The sequence below is a fragment of the Erpetoichthys calabaricus genome, chromosome 3 (genome assembly GCF_900747795.2).
Source record: "Erpetoichthys calabaricus chromosome 3, fErpCal1.3, whole genome shotgun sequence".
NCBI classification, from domain to species: Eukaryota; Metazoa; Chordata; class Cladistia; order Polypteriformes; family Polypteridae; genus Erpetoichthys; species Erpetoichthys calabaricus.
This window is the reverse complement of record NC_041396.2, coordinates 261,437,124-261,460,077: the sequence shown is the minus strand read 5'-3', so window position 1 is coordinate 261,460,077 and position 22,954 is coordinate 261,437,124. Positions and strand designations below refer to the sequence as shown.

At 38.6% G+C, this 22,954-nt stretch overlaps 1 protein-coding gene across 1 annotated transcript in view; it reads right to left on the bottom strand.

Annotated features, from left to right (window-relative positions):
• Positions 1 to 19,409, bottom strand: part of camta2 (calmodulin binding transcription activator 2) — a 284,292-nt gene extending 264,883 nt beyond the window's left edge. Inside the window, exon 1 of the mRNA XM_028798155.2 lies at positions 19,332 to 19,409. The gene's annotated coding sequence lies outside the window, so the exon portion shown is untranslated. The remainder of the gene's footprint in view (positions 1 to 19,331) is intronic.
• Positions 19,410 to 22,954: the final 3,545 nt, after the last annotated feature.

Here is a 22,954-nt window from a genome sequence, read left to right as displayed (position 1 = left end):
AATAATGCATATGTAACAATTCACATGAAAATAATCTCTTTAAATTGTATATCCAGTAAACCAAACCCAGGGGTGGGCGAGCAAAGCGAGCAGAGGGCAGAGCCCCCTAGTACTATTAAAATAAATCTTTGCATTCTTGCTTTTAAGAGTTCCATGTAATTTACATACATCCATTTTCATTTTCTAACCTACTTGGAGAACAACAGGGCTGCCTCGGTGCAGCTGAAGGTTGCAGAGGGGAGGACTCTGACTGCCAAATGTGCAGATGAACCAAATGTCAGTTCAGAGTACCAGGGCTTCTTGGAGTCACTGGAGGGGATCCTGGCAAGGGGCCCAGCTGGGGAGTCCATAGTTCTTCTGAGTGATTTCAACACCCTTGTGGATAATGATGGAGACACCTGAATAAGCATGACTGGGAGGAACGGCATTCCCTGATCTAAACCTGAGCAGTGTTTTGTTATTGGACTTCTGTGCTAGGCATGGTTTGTCCAAAAAAAATACCATGTTCGAACATAAGGTGGATCATAATAAACATACAATCAGATTTGTGGCCATATGTTCTGGACACACGGGAGAAGAGAGAGGCAGAGCTGTCAACTGATCACCACCTGGTGGTGAATTGGTTCAGATGGTATGGGAGGTGCCTGGAAAAACCAGAAAAGCCCAAGCAAGTAGTGAGGGTGGACGGGGAACAGAAAGTCTTCTGTCCAGAAGACTTTCAACTCCAACCTCGGAAAGAGCTCCTCCCACATCCCGGGGAGGCTGGGAACATAGAGTCCAAATAGGTGTTGTATAAAGCCTCCATTGTGGAGGTAGAATGAACAATTTGAGGAGCCCCTGAACCTAATGAATGTGCCTTCTGTGAAGGAGGCAGAGCCAGAAGTTAATGGGGGATCAATGCCCATTTCCCTGTGGGAGATTTTTCAGGTAGTTAAGCAAGTCCACAGTGTATGGTCATTGGGAGCTGTGCCTCTGGAGTGGGAGACTAGGGTGGTGGTCCCCATTTTTAAAAAGGGGGACAGGAGGTTATGCTCCAAGTATAGGGGGATCACACACTTCAGCCTTCCTGGAAAAGCTTATGTCAGGGTACTAGAAAGGAGACCTTGCCCAGTGAGGAGCAATGTGGATTCCATCCAGGCCAAGGAATGGTGGACCAGCTCTTAACCTTAATGAGGATTCTGGAGAGGGCCATGGGAGTATGCCCAAATGGTCTACATGTGTTTTATGGACTTACACAAGGTACATGACTGTGCTCCTCAAGTGATTCTGTGGTGGGTGCTGGGAGAGTATGTGCTTATTGTGATGATCACAGTGAGAGCTGTGTCCACATACTCAGGAAAACATCAGCACCATTTCCAGCAGTTGTGGGAATCTGCCAGGGCTGTGCTTTGTCTCCTATCCTGTTTGTGATTTTCATGTACAGGGTATCATGGTGCAGCCGGGGAGGGGGTCCAGTTCGGTGGCCTTAGTATCACATACTGCATTTTTTACATACACTGTCCTGTTAGATTCATCAGGCTGTGAACTCCCTGTGGATGTTTTACAGGCATGACCAGCTAGGATGAGACCGTGGGGAAGACCCACGGCTCGCTGGGAGGATTACATCTCCCAGATGGCCTGGAAACACATTGGGATCCAATCTTGGCAAGTGTGTCTGGGGAAAGGGACAAATTGGCCTCACTGCTAAGACCGTTGCCCCTGCAACTCAGCTTCAGTTAAGCAGTGGAAAATGAATGACTGAATGAATAACCTAATTGTTTAAAGCATCTTTATGTTTTGTTCAGTTAATGTACCTTATTTTATAGAGTGCATTGTGGTGATGCTGAAATACAGTAAGAGAACAGAACATGTCTAAGTCTGTTGGAGAGAAAGTTGTACCAAAGTATATATAGTCAAAACAATTATTTTTTTCCTACAAAAACATTTGAAAACTGAGTGGTGGCTGCCCAATCTCCACTTTACCCCAGACTCATCCCACCCATCCAGCCCAAAACACACACCTATCAATCTCACCTATCATCAAAACAAATGTGAGGAATCAATACTGCTTAGCACCAACCACATTGACTCATCACTTTTCTGGGTCCTTTCGCTTGCCTTCCAAGTTAGTGATAACTAAGATTCTGTCCTACAACTGCAAACAAGACACTTGCATTAATTCATCATTGGAGGTTTTACAGCAGCCGCAAACTGATGAACAGTGGAACTGCAGAACTGCTTCCTCTCAAATAAAACATGTTAGGAAGTTATGAAATACTAACTACAGACAGATCAAACCTCTTTCATTACAGGGATACCAGGCCCCACACCATGCCCAAAGAAGCCATTTAGAGCCAAAATGGGACTTATCAACCACAAGATGAAGCAATGATGCACGTCCTCACACTGACATCCTAACACTGAGTACTTTCAGCCAAATAATTGTTCAGCAGAATTGTGTCATGAAACGCTCCTGGGGCTCCTTTATAAGTAAGGCAATAAGTCTATATAATCCCTCACTGTGACTATAACTGCCACATTTTTTGTCATTTTTTATTTTCTTCCTTTTTAGCCATTCTGGCAACATCATAGTATTTATGAGTGTGTGTGTGTTTGTGTGGGTATATAATTTATTTATTTTACTATCTGTGCAATCCAAGTGGTCAGTGTAGACTTCACAGTTGAGGTTTGCAGTGTACCATGCAATGTATATGTCTCGGTTACATGCCATTTGGTATGGAATTCATATAAGCAGTGTTAATGTTTGTGATGTGCCATCTATGGAATGACAGAGACAAAGCAACCCGACGTACTGGCACTCAAACTTCAGTCCAAGAGGTAAGCACTACTACTCCGGAACCAGGAGGCTCAATTGCCGACTCTTCTGTCTCTTTTGTCATGCACAGCCCTGAGAAGAATCCCACAGCTGACCCCACCCTTTCCAGTCAAGAAGCTATAAAAGAAAGGTGCTCCCAGAAGGAGGCAAATCATTTGGGAGATTAACAAAATTGTACAGGGCAGATATGACATAAATAACCAAGGTACCACTCCCACAAAAAAAAAAGACTATTATTTCACAGAATATTTTATTTGCAAAGACATTGGCTGTCTCAATTGTACTTTCTGCACAAAGCTTGCGCAAGGTCAGTGACTAAAACAATACGGCACGTGATATTCTTGTAGTCAGCAGAGGACAGTGTTTGATCAATGTCACATACCTAACAAGTGAGACTGCTGATGGAAGTAACCATTGACCAAATGTGGTAAAGGATGGGCAAGTACAAAATTTTCATGAGTGGGTGACCAAAAGGATGAAGAGATACACTTCAAATATTTTTACATGTCTATCTTGCTCTTTGATGAGCTGTTACATCATTTTCAGCCCTTCATCCATCATTCTAACACCCAAGTAACCAGCTTCTCCTTGAAATCCACCACTTTGGAAATCCCAGCACACAAAAGCAGGTGAGTGTTGCAGCATCTAGCATCAAGAAGCAAGTGATCATTGCAGTAGCACTGGGTGCAAGACAAAACGCCAATGTGCTTTAACAGCCAGAAGATGTGATTACAGTGTTCTCTAGTGCTGTGTCTGCGACCCCACCTCTGCTTTTTAAAGCCGGCTTCTACAGGTATTTCACCCACCCACTCCTCAGGCAGCTCTTGACCACCTATGGAGCGTGTTCCCCTCAAGTCCCAACCTGAGTTAGTTACAGTATGTATAAACTAGAAGAAAATGATCAAATTTGGTTGTGCGTCTGATCAGTTTCATGAAGGTTCTTGATTTTAGGACTTTAATAACAAATGCTGGCCAGTGAAATGCAGTTTTTCAAAAAAAGAAGAATGAGTAATGCATAAGAAATGCCTTGTTTGTAATGCATTACATTTTATAACAAGTAACATACAGTGGAACCTCATTTATTGAACAACTCTCATTTCGAACAAATCGGTTAAAAAAAAATGCGGCAGTTTCCAAACAGAATCTCTGTTCCTGAACAGGCAAACTGGCAACCATGTGCTCCGTGGGCTGAGATGTACAGCGGAAAAGCATAAGTTACGCCGCAGTCTCTGCTCAATGCAGACTCCTGTTAGAATCAGCAGTACATTTTTCTTGATTTTCTTTGTGTTTTTTTGTTTTTTTTTTTAAATAAATTACTGTATTATTAAATAAGCCGCCATGAGGCTGAAGGGCATTGATAGCAGCAAAGCAAAACGAAAAGTTGTTAGAAACACGATAGACATGAAAAAAGAAATCATATCTCAACATATCTGAAACTGGCCGTCATGTCTTTGATCTTGCTATGCAGTTTCGTATGGTGAAATCAACAATTTGTACCATACTCAAAAATAAGGAGACGAACAAGGGAGCTGATTTTGTAAAAGAAGTGAAAGTTCTTATTAAACAAAGATCACAGTATATTGAAAAAGTGGAAATATTGGTGTTGATTTGAAAAAATGAGAAACAGCTGGTGATAGTGCTTTCAAGGCTATAATTTGTGAAAAAGCAAGGTGATTACATGATGACCTGTTAAAGAAAAGCCTTGGTATGAGTGTTGATACTGATGTGTTCAAAGCTAGTATACGGTGGTTCGAGAAATTTAAGAGGAGTAGTAGCATACATAATGTGGTTAGGCATGTGGAGGCTGCGAGTTAGAACTAAGAAGCTGCTGAGAAATATGTGCAAGAATTTATTGACTATATAAAGGCTGAGGGTTTTTTCCCCAACAACTGTTCTACTGTGATGAAACTGGCCAATTCTGAAAAAAAGGCCAAGGAGGACCTACAGTACATCACTGAGGAGGAAAAAGCACTGCCAGGACCCAAGTCAATGAAGGACAGGCTAACACTTTTGCTATGTGGAAATGCAAGTGGGGACTTCAAGGTTCAAGCCATTGCTTGTGCACCACTCTGAGAATCCGAGGGTGTTTAAGAAAAATAACATGATGAAAAGTACATTGTGTGTTATATGGAGGGCAAATAGTAAGGCTTGGATAACCAGGCAATTTTTTATTGAGTGGATCCATAAAGAAAAAACTTTGCTAATAAATTGGAGATTCCATAGAGCTGAATGTTAGAATTCCAAACTAACATTTGGAATGTTAATGTTTATGTTAAATCTGCAGTTAGTGTTAAATGCCTCGCAAGGGCCAAGATTTCTGACACAGAGGCCGCATTGGACCGTGTCGCTAACGATGAAGTACCTTATTGCTGCATGTCGGCACTAATGATATTTATTTACAGCAATCTGAGGTATTAAAGAGGAACTTCATCTCTCTATGCACCAAAGCTAAAAGAAAATGTTGGAATTTAATTGTGTCTGGCCCCTTACCAACATTATACAGAGGAGATGTGATTTATAGCAGATTGCATTCCCTTCACTGCTGGCTAGAAACCTGGTGTGCAAATAAAAGCATAGTATTTGTGAACAATTGGGATGATTTTTGGGAAAGGCCTGGATTTTTCAAAAGAGATGGTCTTCATCCTAACTGGAGGGGATCTTAAGTATCAAAATATGACAGCAAAACTGCCTGGCTGACTGATTAGAGCACCATTAATACAGTATCTATCTATCTATCTATCTATCTATCTATCTATCTATCTATCTATCTATCTATCTATCTATCTATCTATCTATCTATCTATCCAGGCAGCAGTCATGTGATCTTAAATCACAAGCTGTTGTTTATCCCACCTGTTACTACCCTGAAGCTGTTAACCATACTCCCTGTAGTGGGGTATCCAGTAAATTTTGTCTTGATGCAAACCTTAAGTTACTTGATAACCAAAAAATAAGGTGTATAATTAGACCAAGGGATAAAACTAGACCCTCCACTGGGGCATCTGTAATAGAAATTTACTTCAAATTAAAACAAAAAATATATCACCAGTTCAGAAAGAATCATGCAGTTTTAAATGCTGCTTATTGAACATTCGCTCTCTTGGCAGTAAAGCTGTTTTGGTAAATGATATTATATTAAGTACAAAATCTGATCTGTGTCTTCTCACTGAAACCTAGCTTATTAAATGTGACACTGTTCCCCTAGCTGAGGCGTCACCAGATGGATAATCGTTCCTTCATAAGTCTAGAGATTATGGTCGAGGAGGTGGCCTTGGAATAATTCATTGTAACAAATGCAAATCACGTCTAAAAATTTAGACGACTTTACATCCTTTGAGGGATTAATTTTAACAGATTCCAACACAATTATAGTGCTAGTCTACAGACCACCAGGTTCATATTCATTGTTCAAGACTGAATGTAGCAACATTTTATATGATTTGGTTATAAATCATGATAATTTAGAACTAATGGGGATTGATGTGGAAACTGACACTTTTAGCAAATGTTTTACTTATTTGTTAAATTCAGTAGGATTTTGTCAGATTGTCAAAGGTCCAACTCATAATCATAACCACACATTAGATTTAATTATAATTTACAAAGTTAAAATTCAAAATTTAAATATTACTCCATTAAATGAAGTTATTTCCAATCACTACTTAATTACATTTGATTTAGTCCTGCCCTTGCCAACGCACTCACAGATTAAAACAAAGACTGTGCGACATCTAGATTGTAATTCTGCTTCAAAATTTATAGATACTTTGAGTAAGTCAAGTGTAATTGTGGAAAACCATTTAGATCAGTTAACATCAAATGTAAATGTGGAAAACAATTTAGATCAGCTAACATTACATTATAATGTGACCTTGAGAGATGCTCTGGACACAGCACAAAAGTGATCAAAGCACATAGAAACTCTCTCTGGTTTAATGAAAAAACTCGAGCTCTTAAATTAGAGTGTCGAAAACTGGAAAGCAGAAGGAGAACAAAAAAGCTACATGTCTTTTAAATTGCATGGACAGAGTGTGTCAAAAAATATAAAAAAGCTCTCTTTAAAGCTCGCTCAGAATACTATTCTACAATAATAGATAGCAATAATAAAAATCCTCGGGTACTGTTTAGAACAGTTGCTAAATTAACAAATGGGAATTCAGATCTACAGTGCAAAATACCAACAGATATTTGCAGTACAGACTTTATGAACTTCTTCAATGAGAAAATTAAAAATAAGATCCCAGATCTCAGCATCACAGTACAAACACATACTAGCTTAGCAGACCCTGCCTCATATTGCATTCAGCACTTTAGTAACTTTAATCCTGTAACTGAGCAGGAAGTCTTAACTTTAATTTCTAAAATGAAACCCACTACTTGTTCCCTAGATCCAGTGCCAACAATACTAGTAATAATTACAATGGATGTTCTTGCAGCTCCTATTCTAAACATTATCAATAGTTCATTACTGCATGGCACAGTACCTGATGCACTAAAAGTGTCAGTCATTAAAAAATTACTTAAAAAGTCAAACCTAAACCCACACATACTAAATAATTATAGGCCTATTTCAAATGTACCCTTTCTTTCTAAAATACTAGAAAAAGTAGTCACCAATCAGCTGCAGTCACACCTTACACATTACAATTTATTTGAGAAATTCCAGTCTGGCTTCCGCACTGGTCATAGTACAGAAACGGCACTAATGCGGGTTGTAAACGACATTCTGATATCCTCTGATGAAGGAAACCCCACTGTAATTATGTTGTTAGACTTAAGTGCAGCATTTGACACCATTGACCATTCTATTTTACTGCACAGGCTAGAAAATGATGTTGGGCTTACAGGCACTGTGCTCGCTTGGTTTAGTTCTTATTTATCAAATCGATCCCAATATGTACAAAAATGTGCTGACAGTTCTCCATCATTATACACAGAAGTGAGATATAGTGTCCCACAGGGCTCAGTACTGGGACCTTTACTGTTTTTACTTTACATGCTTCCACTTGGATCTATCATTAGGAAACATGTTAATTTTCACTCGTATGCAGATGACACCCAGTTATACCTTTGATTTAGATCAAATGAAGTTTCTCCGATGTTGTCTTTAATTAATTGTGTTAGTGAATTAAAGGAGTGGATGGATGAGAACTACTTGTCTTTAAACACAGATAAAACAGAGATGTTAATTGTTGGAGGGAATGACGCTGATCAAAACAATATTTTGTCATCATTTAACTCAGTTGGAATCACTGTTAATTTTACTGAATCAGCTCGCAATCTAGGAATTATCTTTGACTCTAGCATGTCATTTAAAGCACAAATTACAAAGTTGTCCAAATCATTTTTCTTCCATCTTAAACATGTTGGGAAATTAAGGCGATTTCTAAATAAACAGGATTCTGAGAAATTAATTCATTAATTTATTTCTAGTAGGATTGACTACTGCAATGCGGTGTTCGCTGGATGTTCAAACTGTTCTTTATGCAGCCTCCAGTTAATCCAAAATGCTGCTGCAAGAATTATTACAAGAACAAGAAAATACGAACACATAACTCCAGTTCTTAAATCCTTACACTGGCTCCCGTTTAAGTTTAGGGCAGATTTCAAAATCCTCCTTTTAACATATAAAGCATTAAATGGCCAAGGTCTGGCTTACTAGTCTGAACTTATCATGACTTACAAACCAGAGCGCACATTAAGATCTCAAGATGCGGGTCTGCATATGATTCCATGGATTAATAAAATAACAGTGGGAGGTTGAGCTTTTAGTTACAGGACCCCTAAACTGTGGAATGATCTGCCAGCTACTATAAGAGATGCCCCTTCGGTCTCAGCTTTTAAATCCCGGCTGAAGACTCACTACTTCAGTTTAGCATATCCTGACTAGAGCTGCTGATTAACTGTGCAGACTGCATCTCTTTTGTTAGTCATTAGCACTAAAACATAACTAACATGATAGTTGGAATTTGTTACTAACCCTCACCTATTCTGTTTCTCTTCTTGGTACTCAAATGTGGCACTTGGTGCCACGGCCCACCTGCCAAGTTGTTTTGCCTGCCTAAGGTAAAGTCATTCCTGATGGAGGATCGCAGGGGTCCTTTCATTGGATTGGCTGGCCCAGCGCTGTTTCAGCTGTGGAATGGCCAAATGGGGAAGGCAGCGTGATGGCTGTGGTCTCCAGGACTCTAAACAAATCCAAATCATATTATGGGATATCATCTACTGTTAAATTCTGCTCCGTAATTGTAAAATTTTTATTTTTATACTTTATTGAGGATTTGTTCTGTTCTGTGTATTGTATTGACCCCCTTCTTTTTGACACCCACTGCACGCCCAGCCTACCTGGAAAGGGGTATCCTTTTGAACGGCCTTTCCAAGGTTTCTTCCATATTTTCCATACAAGTGTTTTTTTTGGGTGTTTTTCCTTGTCTTCTTAGAGAGTCAAGGTTGGGGGGCTGTCAAGAGGCAGGGCCTGTTAAAGCCCATTGCAGCACTTCTTGTGTGATTTTGGGCTACACAAAAATAAATTGTATTGTATTGTAAAATTCCTTCTTGTGATGGACAATGATCCTGCTCACCCTCCAGGATTGGAGGACAAGTTGATTGAGTAGCCCCTAAGGCCGAGTTTATACTTCACGAGATGCGTGCACCTGGAGACACTACTGCTATGCAAGCGCTGTACTGTTTATACTTGTGCGCATACTTTATGTAAATCTGGAGGATTCCACCAGGTGGCAGTGCAAGATTTCATAACAGTGACAAAACAATGCTCGTTTTCGCTGTACTGTGAATTGCCCAAAACATCCATTAAATTCAGGACACCTTGCTACAATATATGTGAAAAGGATGGATGTTTATTGATTACATGCATCAATCCAGGGTCATGCACATTCCAGCAAGCATCGGTTGTAAGGCAGAAACAATCCCTAGACGGGGCATCAGCTCATTGCAAGGTGAATACAAGCACACACATATACTAGTGTCATTTAAGCATCAGCAAATCCCCAAATCTATATTTCCTTGGAAGGAAACTGGAGCATACTCTGGAAACCCACCAGGAAAACATGCAAACTCCAGGCAGTGAATACCAAGGATGTGACTCCCTGTGAGGCAGCACTGCTACCGCTCCGCCACCATGCCACCCCCACGTGTGTAATTATTAACAGTATTATTTATTTAAATGAAGTTAACGATTTACCTGTAAAATGTAAAACATACTTTAACAAATTTCATCATGAAAGTGGTATAAGGATTCTAAATGTGCCGAGAGCTGGAATATCATAAATTTAATGTGTTGTGTGGCAATTGCTCCCTGCCACTGCTGTCACTGCAGAAAGAAGCCACAGAAGCACGTAGAGATTAACAGTTGTGTCAGTTTTAAGATGACGTTTACAACGGCCTACTTTAATTACAAAATAATCTATGAGATCAAAATTGAAATTTCAAGATTAAAGCCAAAATTTGCACTTTAATTTCAAAATAGATCTTTTCACTCTCTCCAATTTTTTTTTCTCTGTGGCTCAAATGCACTTCTGTACATTCTAATGCTGTTGTGAAGATGCAAAAAAAGAAAATATGGTATGTGAGACCTTGTATCGCGTCATTACAATGGGGAATATGCAACGCTTGAAAAGTACCATGAATACATTTGTATATCAGTATTTTGCTTCACCACATCAAACCTTTCATCAAACATCGAAGCACGCACATTGATCCTGTAGGATCTGCAATGCGGCTTGCTGTCATATGATGATAGTAAATAGAGACTCTGATAGCATGTTCCAACTTGAACACACTGTGCCCCCCGATTTTTTGCTGGTACTACAACTCATGCACACATTTCGTTAATTTCTGAGGACATGCTCAGAGAACATGTCAAATGAACGCTAGGAAAGTGTGGCAGTCATGATGCATGCACGTACACGTTTTGAGCGTGAAGTATAAACCGGCTCTAAAGGACAATGAACTCAGCCTGGAGGAAACTGTGCTCAGACTGTGTTGCAGACAGACATTGGAGGCTTTGAGGCTGAGTCATTTGCTGTTGTCGACGATACCTCTGGGCATTAGCATGGGCTTGGAAATTGAAAATGCTGATGTGGAGGAGTTAATGTTGGGCGGAGTGGTGGCTCTGAGGCTAAGGATCTGCGCTGGTATCCCAAAGGTTGCCGGTTCGAATCCCCGTCACTGCCAAAAGAGATCCTACTCTGCTGGGCCCTTGAGCAAGGCCCTTAACCTGTAATTGCTCCAGGGGGCGCTGTACAATGGCTGACCCTGCTCTCTGACCCCAAGGGGTATGCGAAAAAACTAACAAACACTGTTGTAAGTCGCTCTGGATAAGAGCGTCTGCTAAATGATGTAAATGTAAATGTAAATGTTAATGGAGGACCTCAGGAATGAGCTCACCATTGAAAAACTGGAACACCTTCAGAAGGAGCAGCAAAACACAGTGGTGGAGGAAATGTCTTCAGAGACAGTGGAAGGAAAGGAGGGAGGGAGGATGTTCCTAGTTCTTTGATCAACAAAATCAACAAAAATGGGTAAGGTGCAAAGTTTTGTGGGAAGACATCACCCTGACAAAGCTGTAGCCACATCATAAAACTTTTCAACGACAATGCCATGTCTCACTTCAGAAACATTTTAAAATACAGGCAAAAACAAATCACATTGGACAGGTTTTTTAGAGGGACAGAGGCTCAGTGAGTCAAATGGTGCTAAGAGACAGAGAAGAGAACAGAGCAAAAAAAAAAAAAACAGAAGGACAGTTACCTGATGTTTTTATGGAAGGGGACTTGACTTCCCTTCCAAACAATAACACCTCTCCCCTTCCCTTCCTCACCACCTTCCACTTACACCATCAACTCTCCTCCATATAGGTAAAGTGAAGTTATTTTTAAGTTAATTTTTTCGTCTATATTTGATCTATTTTTGTGTTTATTCGTTTTGTTTAAGATTTTATGCATTTTCATTGTTTTTGTATACGATTTTATGCATGTACTGTTATAAAGGTTTAAATAAGCAATAATCTGGGATTCTGGAATGAATCAATCCATTTTACATTAATTCTTATGGGAAAATGGTTTCAGTTTTCAAACAAATCGGTTTCTGAACAGCCTTTAGGAACGCATTATGTTCAAAAACCAATGTAACACTGTATTTAGTTACTTTTTTAGTAAGTAATGAGTAACATAGCATAATTAACGTTAAAAGTAAAATTTTCAAACACAGACATTATTAACAAGCGCTAGTCAAACATTACATTGTGAAATGTGGAAACAGTGATAGAAATATGACATTACTGCTTCACCCAGCTATTTTTAGACAGATAAATGTAAACAATTGCAACAACTATAGAAAATAATCACAGTCATCTCAAATAATCTCAGTCAAGCGATTATGTAGTAATTGTGACAGGCCTAATCACCAAGCAATGTAACTGACATTATTGAACACCGGTGCCCAGATAAGAATTGATGTCTTTGTTCTAAAGACAACTGTACAATAATAACTGAAAAAAAAACACAATTGCTCACACTCTTTGACTATATGGAAGCTTATCTCATTCTTTTGCCAAGATATTGCCTGTTGTCACTGGTATGATAAAAAATGTCTGCCCTTTAGTGGTCTAGTAAGAGAAAGATTGATCATGCGCACAGCATGCAATCAAGTGACAAAAACTAAACAAGGGCATATGTTTAGTTTTTATCAGGTTGAAGTTTAGTACATTTAGTAAGGATGTTTTAGTGTAGGCAGAGGGCTGTTGTAGGCACAGAGCTGTTATTCCTGCCTCACCGCACCAGGCTCTGCATGGATTTTGCACATTTTCGCCATGTAATTTATGGATTGATTGGCATCAGAGAGAGTCAGTAAGTTTACTCATTCAAAAATGTTGTCCTTCGGTTTTCTATTACTATATATCCTCAGCAACAGTGACTCAACATGCGTGAAAATGACAATAATTTGTTTGTGGAACTCAATCTGTTTCTTCGTGGCTGGGCTCTATCACATTCTGCCTTTTCCATTTTCTTTGTAATTTTTTTTTTTTTTTTAAACATGGTACAGATGACACATAACGAAAAGTGCGACATCCAATTAGCTTGGCTAGTTTAAAAAAAAATTATATTTTCTATTACAAATATACAGTGTTATCAGTTCAGATAAGATTTATTGTTATTTGTGCAAAGTACAAAGAAACTCTTATGTATGTTCTTCACCACCATCTGCCACTCAAATATGTAAAATAGCAACACAGAATGCAACAGGCAAAAAGTAGTCACTGTTTAGATCATGATTTAAACACACATCTCTCTATCGTTACACAGCATAGCAGAAAATAACCACTGAAGAAAGAGTACAGCTGAAGCAAAAGTAAGATAATAATCAGAATATATTGGTTAGCTTTGGGGGTGTGGTGTTGTTATAACTTCATCCACAATGCCTGCTGTATGCAAACAACCTAACAAGAAACTTCTCCTTACCTTGTGAAAATAGTATGAACAATCTGTGATAAGATTTATTATTTCCAGTTTACTTTTGTTGTCACAAACATACCCCAGAAATGCAGAAGGCATGTTTTCTTACATTTGCTACTTCAAAGTGGATGTATTTGGTTATTTTATTTTTTTAGGCTTTTCTTTCACATTCAGATACCGGTGCTCAGTAGCTCTATTATAAAACACATAAGTAGGCTAGCTATTTTTAAAATTTATAAAATATGCATCACCATTAATTATTTGAAATTATTTTTAAAAATATGAAACTTATTAATATCTCATCTATATAAATAAAGTTAAGAGATTCAGTCTGTCTGTATGCCTGAGCATCTCTCAAAAAATAACTCCACCGATTTACATCAAATTTGTTATGTATATTCAACTTGGTCCCTGTCACAGTACAGGCTACTTTTTCCTGCCCTCAGTCTCTGTATCTGCTTTGCTACGACAATAAACAAATTACAAGGTCAAACACTGAAAATACCAGGCACTGACTTAAGAACAGATTGCTTCGGTCATGTGTTACTTTATGTTGCTTGCACCCAAGTGATTTCAAGCTCGTCTCTACATACAGTGCATCAGGAAAGTATTCACAGCACATCACTTTTTCCACATTTTGTTATGTTACAGCCTTATTCCAAAATTGATTTAATTCATTTTTTTCCTCAGAAATTCTACACACAACACCCCATAATGACAACGTGAAAAAAGTTTACTTGAGGTTTTTGCAAATTTATTAAAAATAAAAAAACTAAGAAATCACATGTACATAAGTATTCACAGCCTTTCCCATGAAGCTCAAAATTGAGCTCAAGTGCATCCTGTTTCCCCTGATCATCCTTGAGGTGTTTCTGCAGCTTAATTTATTATATTTATTTATATTTATTAATAATTAATTATTCATTATTATTATAATTTGTGAATTTCCCCTTGGGATTAATAAAGTATCTATCTATCTATCTATCTATCTATCTATCTATCTATCTATCTATCTATCTATCTAATTGGAGTCCACCTGTGGTAAATTCAGTTGATTGGACATATACACTGCATAAAATACAGGTGCTGATCATAAAATTAGAATATCGTGACAAAGTTGATTTATTTCAGTAATTCCATTCAAAAAGTGAAACTTGTATATTAGATTCATTCATTACACACAGACTGATGTATTTCAAATGTTTATTTCTTTTAATGTTGATGATTATAACTGACAACTAATGAAAGTCCCAAATTCAGTATCTCGGAAAATTTGAATATCAATTAAGACCAATGCAAAAAAAGGATTTTTAGAAATGTTGTCCAACTGAAAGGTATGAACATGAAAAGTATGAGCATGTACAGCACTCAATATTTAGTTGGGGCTCCTTTGGCCTGGATTACTGCAGCAATGCGGCGTGGCATGGAGTCGATCAGTCTGTGGCACTGCTCAGGTGTTATGACAGCCCATGTTGCTCTGATAGTGGCCTTCAGCTCTTCTGAATTGTTGGGTCTGGCGTATTGAATCTTCCTCTTCACAATACCTCATAGATTTTCTATGGGGTTAAGGTCAGGCGAGTTTGCTGGCCAATCAAGAACAGGGATACCATGGTCCTTAAAACAGGTACTGGTAGCTTTGGCACTGTGTGCAGGTGCCAGGTCCTGTTGGAAAATGAAATCTGCATCTCCATAAAGTTCATCAGCAGCAGGAAGCATGAAGTGCTCTAAAACTTCCTGGTAGACAGCTGCATTGACCTTGGACCTCAGAAAACACAATGGACCAACACCAGCAGATGACATGGCACCCCAAACCATCACTGACTGTGGAAACTTTATACTGGACCTCACGCAAAGTGGATTCTGTGCCTCTCCTCTCTTCCTCCAGACTCTGGGACCTTGATTTCCAAAGGAAATGCAAAATTTACTTTCATCAGAGAACATAACTTTGGACCACTCAGCAGCAGTCCAAAGGCGAGACGCTTCTGACGCTGTCTCTTGTTCAAGAGTGGCTTGACACAAGGAATGCGACAGCTGAAACCCATGTCTTGCATACGTCTGTGCGTGGTGGTTCTTGAAGCACTGACTCCAGCTGCAGTCCACTCTTTGTGAATCTCCCCCACATTTTTGAATGGGTTTTGTTTCACAATCCTCTCCAGGGTGCGGTTATCCCTATTGCTTGTACACTTTTTTCTACCACATCTTGTCCTTCCCTTAGCCTCTCTATTAATGTGCTTGGACACAGAGCTCTGTGAACAGCCAGCCTCTTTAGCAATGACCTTTTGTGTCTTGCCCTCCTTGTGCAAGGTGTCAATGGTCGTCTTTTGGACAACTGTCAAGTCAGCAGTCTTCCCCATGATTGTGTAGCCTACAGAACTAGACTGAGAGACCATTTAAAGGCTTTTGCAGGTGTTTTGAGTTAATTAGCTGATTAGAGTGTGGCACCAGGTGTCTTCAATATTGAACCTTTTCACAATACAGGTACTCGTCAACATACGACCTATGCAAGTTACGACTGTTCGACTTTACGACGCGTTTGACTGTTTCCCCTGCCAGCTGTTGGCAGCGCCAGTTTCCCGCACTCTCAAGTCTCGCTACGCAGCAGTAAAAATATACGCAGCAGTGTTGCCCCACGTGTGTTTGTGTCTTGTTGTTTTGGCAATTTTCGATAATAATATAACCCTAACATATAACCCTATAATATTAACACTAATAGCAGCTTTCTACTCAAAACGGCAAACTTGAGAAGCTGCCAGCATCAAACCCAGAAGCTCTTGATTGGGCAGTTCTTAGGATTGCACTACGCAAGCAGTCGCATCAACTGCTTACCGCAACCTGCTTTCTTTTTTCTTCTTGAATAAAAGCGCACTTGTTCTGTTATACTTGTACTTGTGAAAGTGTTTATTTGATATTTGGACTTCAGGCTTCACACCAGTCATTCTCAGTCACACACACCACTCACATCCACATCCACAGTTATCCCAGTCTCGTTCGTGCACAAGTTTTATATACAATCATCACATTCAAATGTTAACAGTTCCCACACACAACTGCTGACTCCCAATCAAGAGCTTCTGGGTTCGATGCTAGCAGCTTCTCGAGTTTACCGCTTTGAGTAGAGAGCTGCTGTTATTGTTAATATTATACAATAAAAACATACATTTGATTTACGTCTGTAACAACCGCTGTAAATTTATAGTGCTTGTCAAAGTTAGCGTTCACACTCGCCCCGATATGACACTGCTCTTTTCAAATAAAGACGCGCTATAACAGAGGTGAACTCAGATCAGAGAAAACAGAAGCCCTCCCCGCAAGAAATGTCGACTCACAGTGTATGAATGGCGTATGGAAGAAGTGTGTTAAGCGTTATGTAAATACTTTTGCTGGATTTAACAGTGAACAAGAACTTGATGAGATTCGTGAAGAAATAGTGAAACTGTCAAAAGACCTTTCATTGGAATGTGAAATGGAAGATGTCGAGGAGTTGCTAGACCGGGAATCAGGTGAACTTATGAATAAAGAGCTGATAGAATTGGAAGAAGAAAGAGTGGCGGAAGGAGAAACAAGAGAATTGGAGTAAGACGAAGAGGAGGAGGTGCCACAAACAATGTTCACCACAAAGGGATTGTCAGAAGATTTATCTCTACTGAATAAACTCCTCGCTCATTTTGAAAAAATGGACCCAAATATTGAACGATTTGCGAGGATTGAACGGATGGCACGCAACACATTTCGTCCTTATTGCGAAATTTATGAAGAGAAAAAAAAACAAACAATTCAGACGAAGCTCACTATGTTTATGAAAAGAGCAACTCCTCCCATCACCCCGTCCGCAGCCTCGCCTGATCTGATGAAGGCGATATCGACAACCCGCAGCCAAGCACCAGTGGTGCCAGGAATTAAATGTACAGTACAGTATTTCTTGTTTTGTACGTTTTCCACATATTAAACAAATTGTACTGTAGTATGCTGTGTTTGTCTTAGAACGTAAGAAAATGTTGATAAAATATTACTTTAAGATGATTACAATATTATTACCCAGTCTAATATTCTTACCTTAAATTAACATAGGCCGACTTACGTCCAGATCGACTTACAACCAGTCAGTCGGAACCAATCGCGGTCGTAAGTCGACAAGTACCTGTATTCTAATTTTCCGAGATACTGAATTTGGGACTTTCATTAGTTGTCAGTTATAATCATCAACATTAAAAGAAATAAACATTTGAAATACATCAGTCTGTGTGTAATGAATGAATCTAATATACAAGTTTCACTTTTTTGAATGGAATTACTGAAATAAATCAACTTTGTCATGATATTCTAATTTTATGACCAGCACCTGTACATACAAATACAAACAAAAACTTGATTACAAAGAAGCAATCACCTCACATCTGACGTTTAATTACCTCAGATGACTTTTATATAATTAACAGCATATTTATTATCTCAATTTAACTGTAATGCTTCTGTTAATACCAAGTTGCATTTTAAAGTGAAATAAGTAATTAATTATAAATTAAATCAAATGCTGCTTATTCTTATTCTATAGTTTAGAAGTACTGTAGTTAGGTAACTCAGCAAGTTATAAATAAAGATACCTGTCAAAAACATTAGGTATACTTTGGAAAAGATAAATCCTACACAAGTAAAATGTTTCTATATCCAGCCAATAAATTCTGTTTTCCTTATAATGAGATTCATTTACTTATAATGAAATTTGTATTCAAGATTATTTATCTTACTTTCAAAAAAATCCTGTCAAGTATATTTTGCTCAACCCACTGGCAATTTGTTTTTTGCTACATAAATTCAAAGCAATTCCACTTCCAGTTTTTTTCCTAGTTTCTGCATATGCATTTTTGCAGTGTACTTTACTATCCCTATGAAATTTTACAAACTGAAACACCTTAAACATATTTTACATTGTTTTTTCCTCATAAGTTTCTTTTGTGTTGCATGAATTACTTCTATTCATATAAACTCCTTATACTTTGCATACAATTTATCTTTCTGTTTCAGTGAGGCAGAACAAAACATCTATTTTATACTTCTGATAATAAATGAAGTGTATTAAAATGTAAAACGTACAGTTTATTTCTATTATTATTAACTACTAAAGGAAAGACTACGGGTAATTTGACAATGACATTTTAGAACTGACAACAGTTAGAGTAGCAACATATTCTTTTCTATTTTATAAGCATAATATCCCATAGTCATTTTTTATAGCATAGTCTTCAGGAAGGGGCTCAATTTATCAGTACAATCAGGAGATGCTATTTACTAGCACAACCATGAAAACAGCAATAAACCACAAACTAAAAGGCGAATCCTTCTTCAATTGCCAATCCCTTGTGATGTGAGGGATTTTTTTTACAGGAAACACTATAAAGATATGATGTTGTCTTAGTGTTCCGCTGGTAAAACTGTCTAGCAGGTCGGCTCGCTTTTCGATCACTAAAGTTCACACTTCTCTAATGACTACAAGATGCCAAAGACAAAACCATATTTTAAATACTGACGAGAGTCACGTTTGTACTTGGTGGTTGTTTTCATTCATATCGCTCATCAGTGATGGGCCGTGATGGAGAGAAAAAGGCGGTGCTCCCTTCTCATTTGATGTACCTGTATTATGGATTATGGAATGGGGCTGCTGAAGCTCACAACGGCGCTTTACCGTACGATATATTTGGAAGGGGGCGTGGTTATCAACTCTCCGTGCCTCGGTGTTGCGACGAAACACTCAAACTACCAAACAGCAACATACAGACCCCGGAATGATAAGCGCCTCCACCACAATACAACTAAATACGGAACGTCTCTCAGCTGCGAGCGTTTCCACCCCTCAGTTCAGCGGCTTTGGGTAAAACCTGACAGATACGAACCCCGCTTTTGTTAACAGTGGGCCCATTTGACACTCTCTATCCCATTTTCTGTACAAATGTTTTCATTCAGGAGTGCACATTGTCACGTTGAACATAACCTTTTAATCACTACTATAGAGTAACAAAGTCTCGCGTCTCCACAAAACACAAACGTACCTTCCGGCTTCATGACTGCCGCCATTTTCTACAGGAGAAACCCCTGTGCGCAGCGCAGCGCCATGACGTCACGACGCCTCGACGAATGGGAGGAGTGCTACCGTGGGAAAGAAACGGTAAGCGAGTAAAAGGGAGGGGGCGGAGTCTAGCATGCCGGTCAAGAGTAATACGAACTGTCACGGTATTCTGCCATTTTTTGCCACCCTATCATATTTGGCTACCCGGGTGTCAAAAGGAATGGTTGAAAGATCACGCTTCCTGTAAGTTTGTCTTGTCTTCATTGATATTGTGACAATGTGTAGGATCTTAAATAAAAATTTGGAAAAAAAGGTTTGCAGTGTGTGTGTTTGGAAATATCACTGGTAAAAGACAAATTAAACTGATAGTTGGGACTAATCATCATTTGAAAACTTTCTCATTAAGTATGTCAGCAGTTATAAATTGGATGTATGTCAAGTTAGATTGTTACATTCATTCCGAGTCTGAAATAAAAAAATGTAACAACCAAGTAAAATTCAGAATCTGCTTTTTTATTATTTATTTTGTGTGTGTGTGTGTTCATAAGAATTACTTGCTTTGAAATCACTTCAGCTTTTTTGTGGGACACCTTCTGACTCACTGGTTAGGGTAAACACCAACATATGAAATATTCACTGTACCTAGATGACTAGTTATGCAAGACATCAAGCTTTTTTGGGGTTCTCTCCCATTTTTGGTCTTCTAGACCCCTCATTTTCACACTATATTTTGTTCAGTAAATTACACCCTTTATAATAAACAGTACACCAATAGGTGTCATTAGCAAAAATGATCCAAAGGACATGAAACTGTGCAGGCCACATCAATCGACATCAAGTATTAACCATCTAATGTAATACAAGGTGTGAAAGTTACTCCTTTTCAAAAAATGTTGAAAAAATGGGTATCATTAATACATGCTCTTGGCATGTCGTTTTATATTTCAAGACTGCAGATCATGAATATGGCAATATTTTTGATATTTGATTCTTTACCGGTCTCTAAGAACCACTCACAGAAGGTTAAATGTGACAATTTTCAAACATAAGTATGAGGAGTATCATTTCAGACTATTTCAAGGTCAGTAATTACACATATGATATTATTTTTTACTTTTGATCCTTTAGTAGGGATCTAGCTCTCTATGCACCTCTATCAGAAGGTGGAAAATGACAACATTCTACTACAATTGAGAATACTTACACTAAACAGCAAAATTGATCCACATATTTTAAAATTTCATATATTTGACATAGCTTTTCTAGTTTTTTTTTGTACTTCTAACTAAAAATGTAAATCATTACATTTCTTATTAACACCCCTAATTAGGGTGGCTTATGTTAATTCAGACTTGTTATTTATTTGCTTGGTGTTTTTTTTTTTGCATCGTTTCTTTGCATTTTTCCAGATGAGGTGTGATGAGGTGTACATGAGGTGGTAGATTCTGATATATCTGATTGCCCATTATATTTTTACAACCATGGCCTTCACAGGTTTGGTCTGGGACACAAAGACTTAACTGCCCACTGTATATATAACTGACTGAAAAAATGTAGCAGATTTTAATAACTATCAGCATTACTTGGGCCTCAGATTAACATTTACAGAGAATGTATAATTGTTTGTATTTTCACTTTAAATGCTTAAATCTTTTTTGTTGTTTTCCAAAAATGTGCCTTTTTGCTGTGGATTCTGCTCCCCTAATTGCATCCTAATATAATGATAACTGACAAGTAGTGAAGGTGACACAGGGCAAACATCACTAAATGCTGAAAGGTTGCACTTACTTCAGTGTCAGATGAGGTCATCAGTACCTAATGGCTTAAATAACTAGATCTCCTGGATTTGGGGAAATTAAAACATGATGACAATGATGAAAATCCTTTCAATTCAGGATAAAAACAATAAATTATCTCAATGCAACACATTTATGATTACTAAATACCAATAAAAATTTTGCAAACCCAGTTTTTAATGTTTGGATTGAAACTAAAACACAGAAATTGGGAGATAAAATCTTATTTTATTAAAGCAGGTGCTCAATTAAAAGTAGAATAGGTTGGAGCAAAAACCTGCACCCACAAGGAGCAACCCCATACCACCAACCCCTCTCTTTGCAGCCACAAGGAGCAAAGCCCCCGGAGGACTGAACTTGAGAATCCCTGTCTAAACATATAAACACAAAAAAGTATAAGTTAAGTTTTGCACACAAACATTTCATTTCTTATTTAAGGTTTTTAGCACTTTTAAAGAACAAAAAGGAAAAATGACCCACAAATGCAAAAACATAATTAGATAAAGAACCAATGCATAAATCACAAGTATAAAATGGGGATCAAAGGGCAGAATTTGATAATATCTTCAGCTTAGCAAACTTTTCTTCCAGTAGTTTTGCTGATATGTAAATCAAAACTGGTATATCCAGTAAATTCCTATAATTGAATATACTAGGAATATAAGAAATAAGCATTAACCCATGGCAAAATAGAAAGAAAATATTGCAAACACACAAATTATTCTGTAATTACAACAAAATTAGATGATATAAAAAATGTATAGAAAATTCTATAGAATACGCTAGTAGAAAAAAGTGGAACAATATAAATAATGTTGCAACCAGATGCAAAACAATGTGAATATTTTGCAAACACAATATAAACAACTGGAAATGATCAAGATAGTAACTTGCATGTTAATACTCACGTGTCACCTTTATCCAAGGTGACATACAAGATCTGAGATACAACTGGTTACATTTCATTTGTTTTTTCCAATTAGAGCATAGGCAGGTGAATGATTTGCACTTGGACACACAGTACCGGTAGCAAGACTTGAACCCATAGTCTAAGGGTTTCAAGTATAAAGCCTTAACTACTACAACACACTGTGGAAAATATTTTGCAAAATAAAAAATAGCAGGAAAATGCACTAGATATGCTACACCTTTTCCTAAAATTCCACTACAAGGCCAAGGGAGAAGCCCTTGGGGATTGGAGGAGAGGAGGCTACTTCCCAGACTTAACCTTACTCAAAGCCTACAGGGCCAGGAGAACCTGGATGACGAGGGTCAGTGACTCCATAGCCAGGACCAAATCCCAGCAGCAAGTATGGAAGATGAAGGCCATATGACTCTTTGACCAGGGCTAAACCCCATCGGGGAGCCTGGATGATGAGGGCTGGTGACTTTGTGCCCAGAGCTGTACCACAGCTCAAAACCCACAAGGCCAAAGGGGAGGCTGGAGAGCCAATAAGCTGATAACTCTAAGGACCCTATCCACTATCTGCACCCAGATATGGCCCACATAATAACAGCACACAAGGCCAAGAGAGAATCCCCTAAAGCTTACAGGCAAGGAAGCTGCTTCCCAGAACCTAACCCCAACTCATAGCGTACAGGGCCAGTGGAGCCTGGGGGACAAGGATCAAGCATCACGTCCCCAGGGCTTAACCCAACTCCAAAGTGCACAAGGCCACAGGGGAGGCTGGAGAAAGACAGCAAACAAGCCAATAGCTCTAAGGACCCTATCCACCATCTGCAACTAGATATGGGCCATACAATAATACCAAAAACTTCTGTTGGGATAAGGGGCAACAGCTCCTAGTTT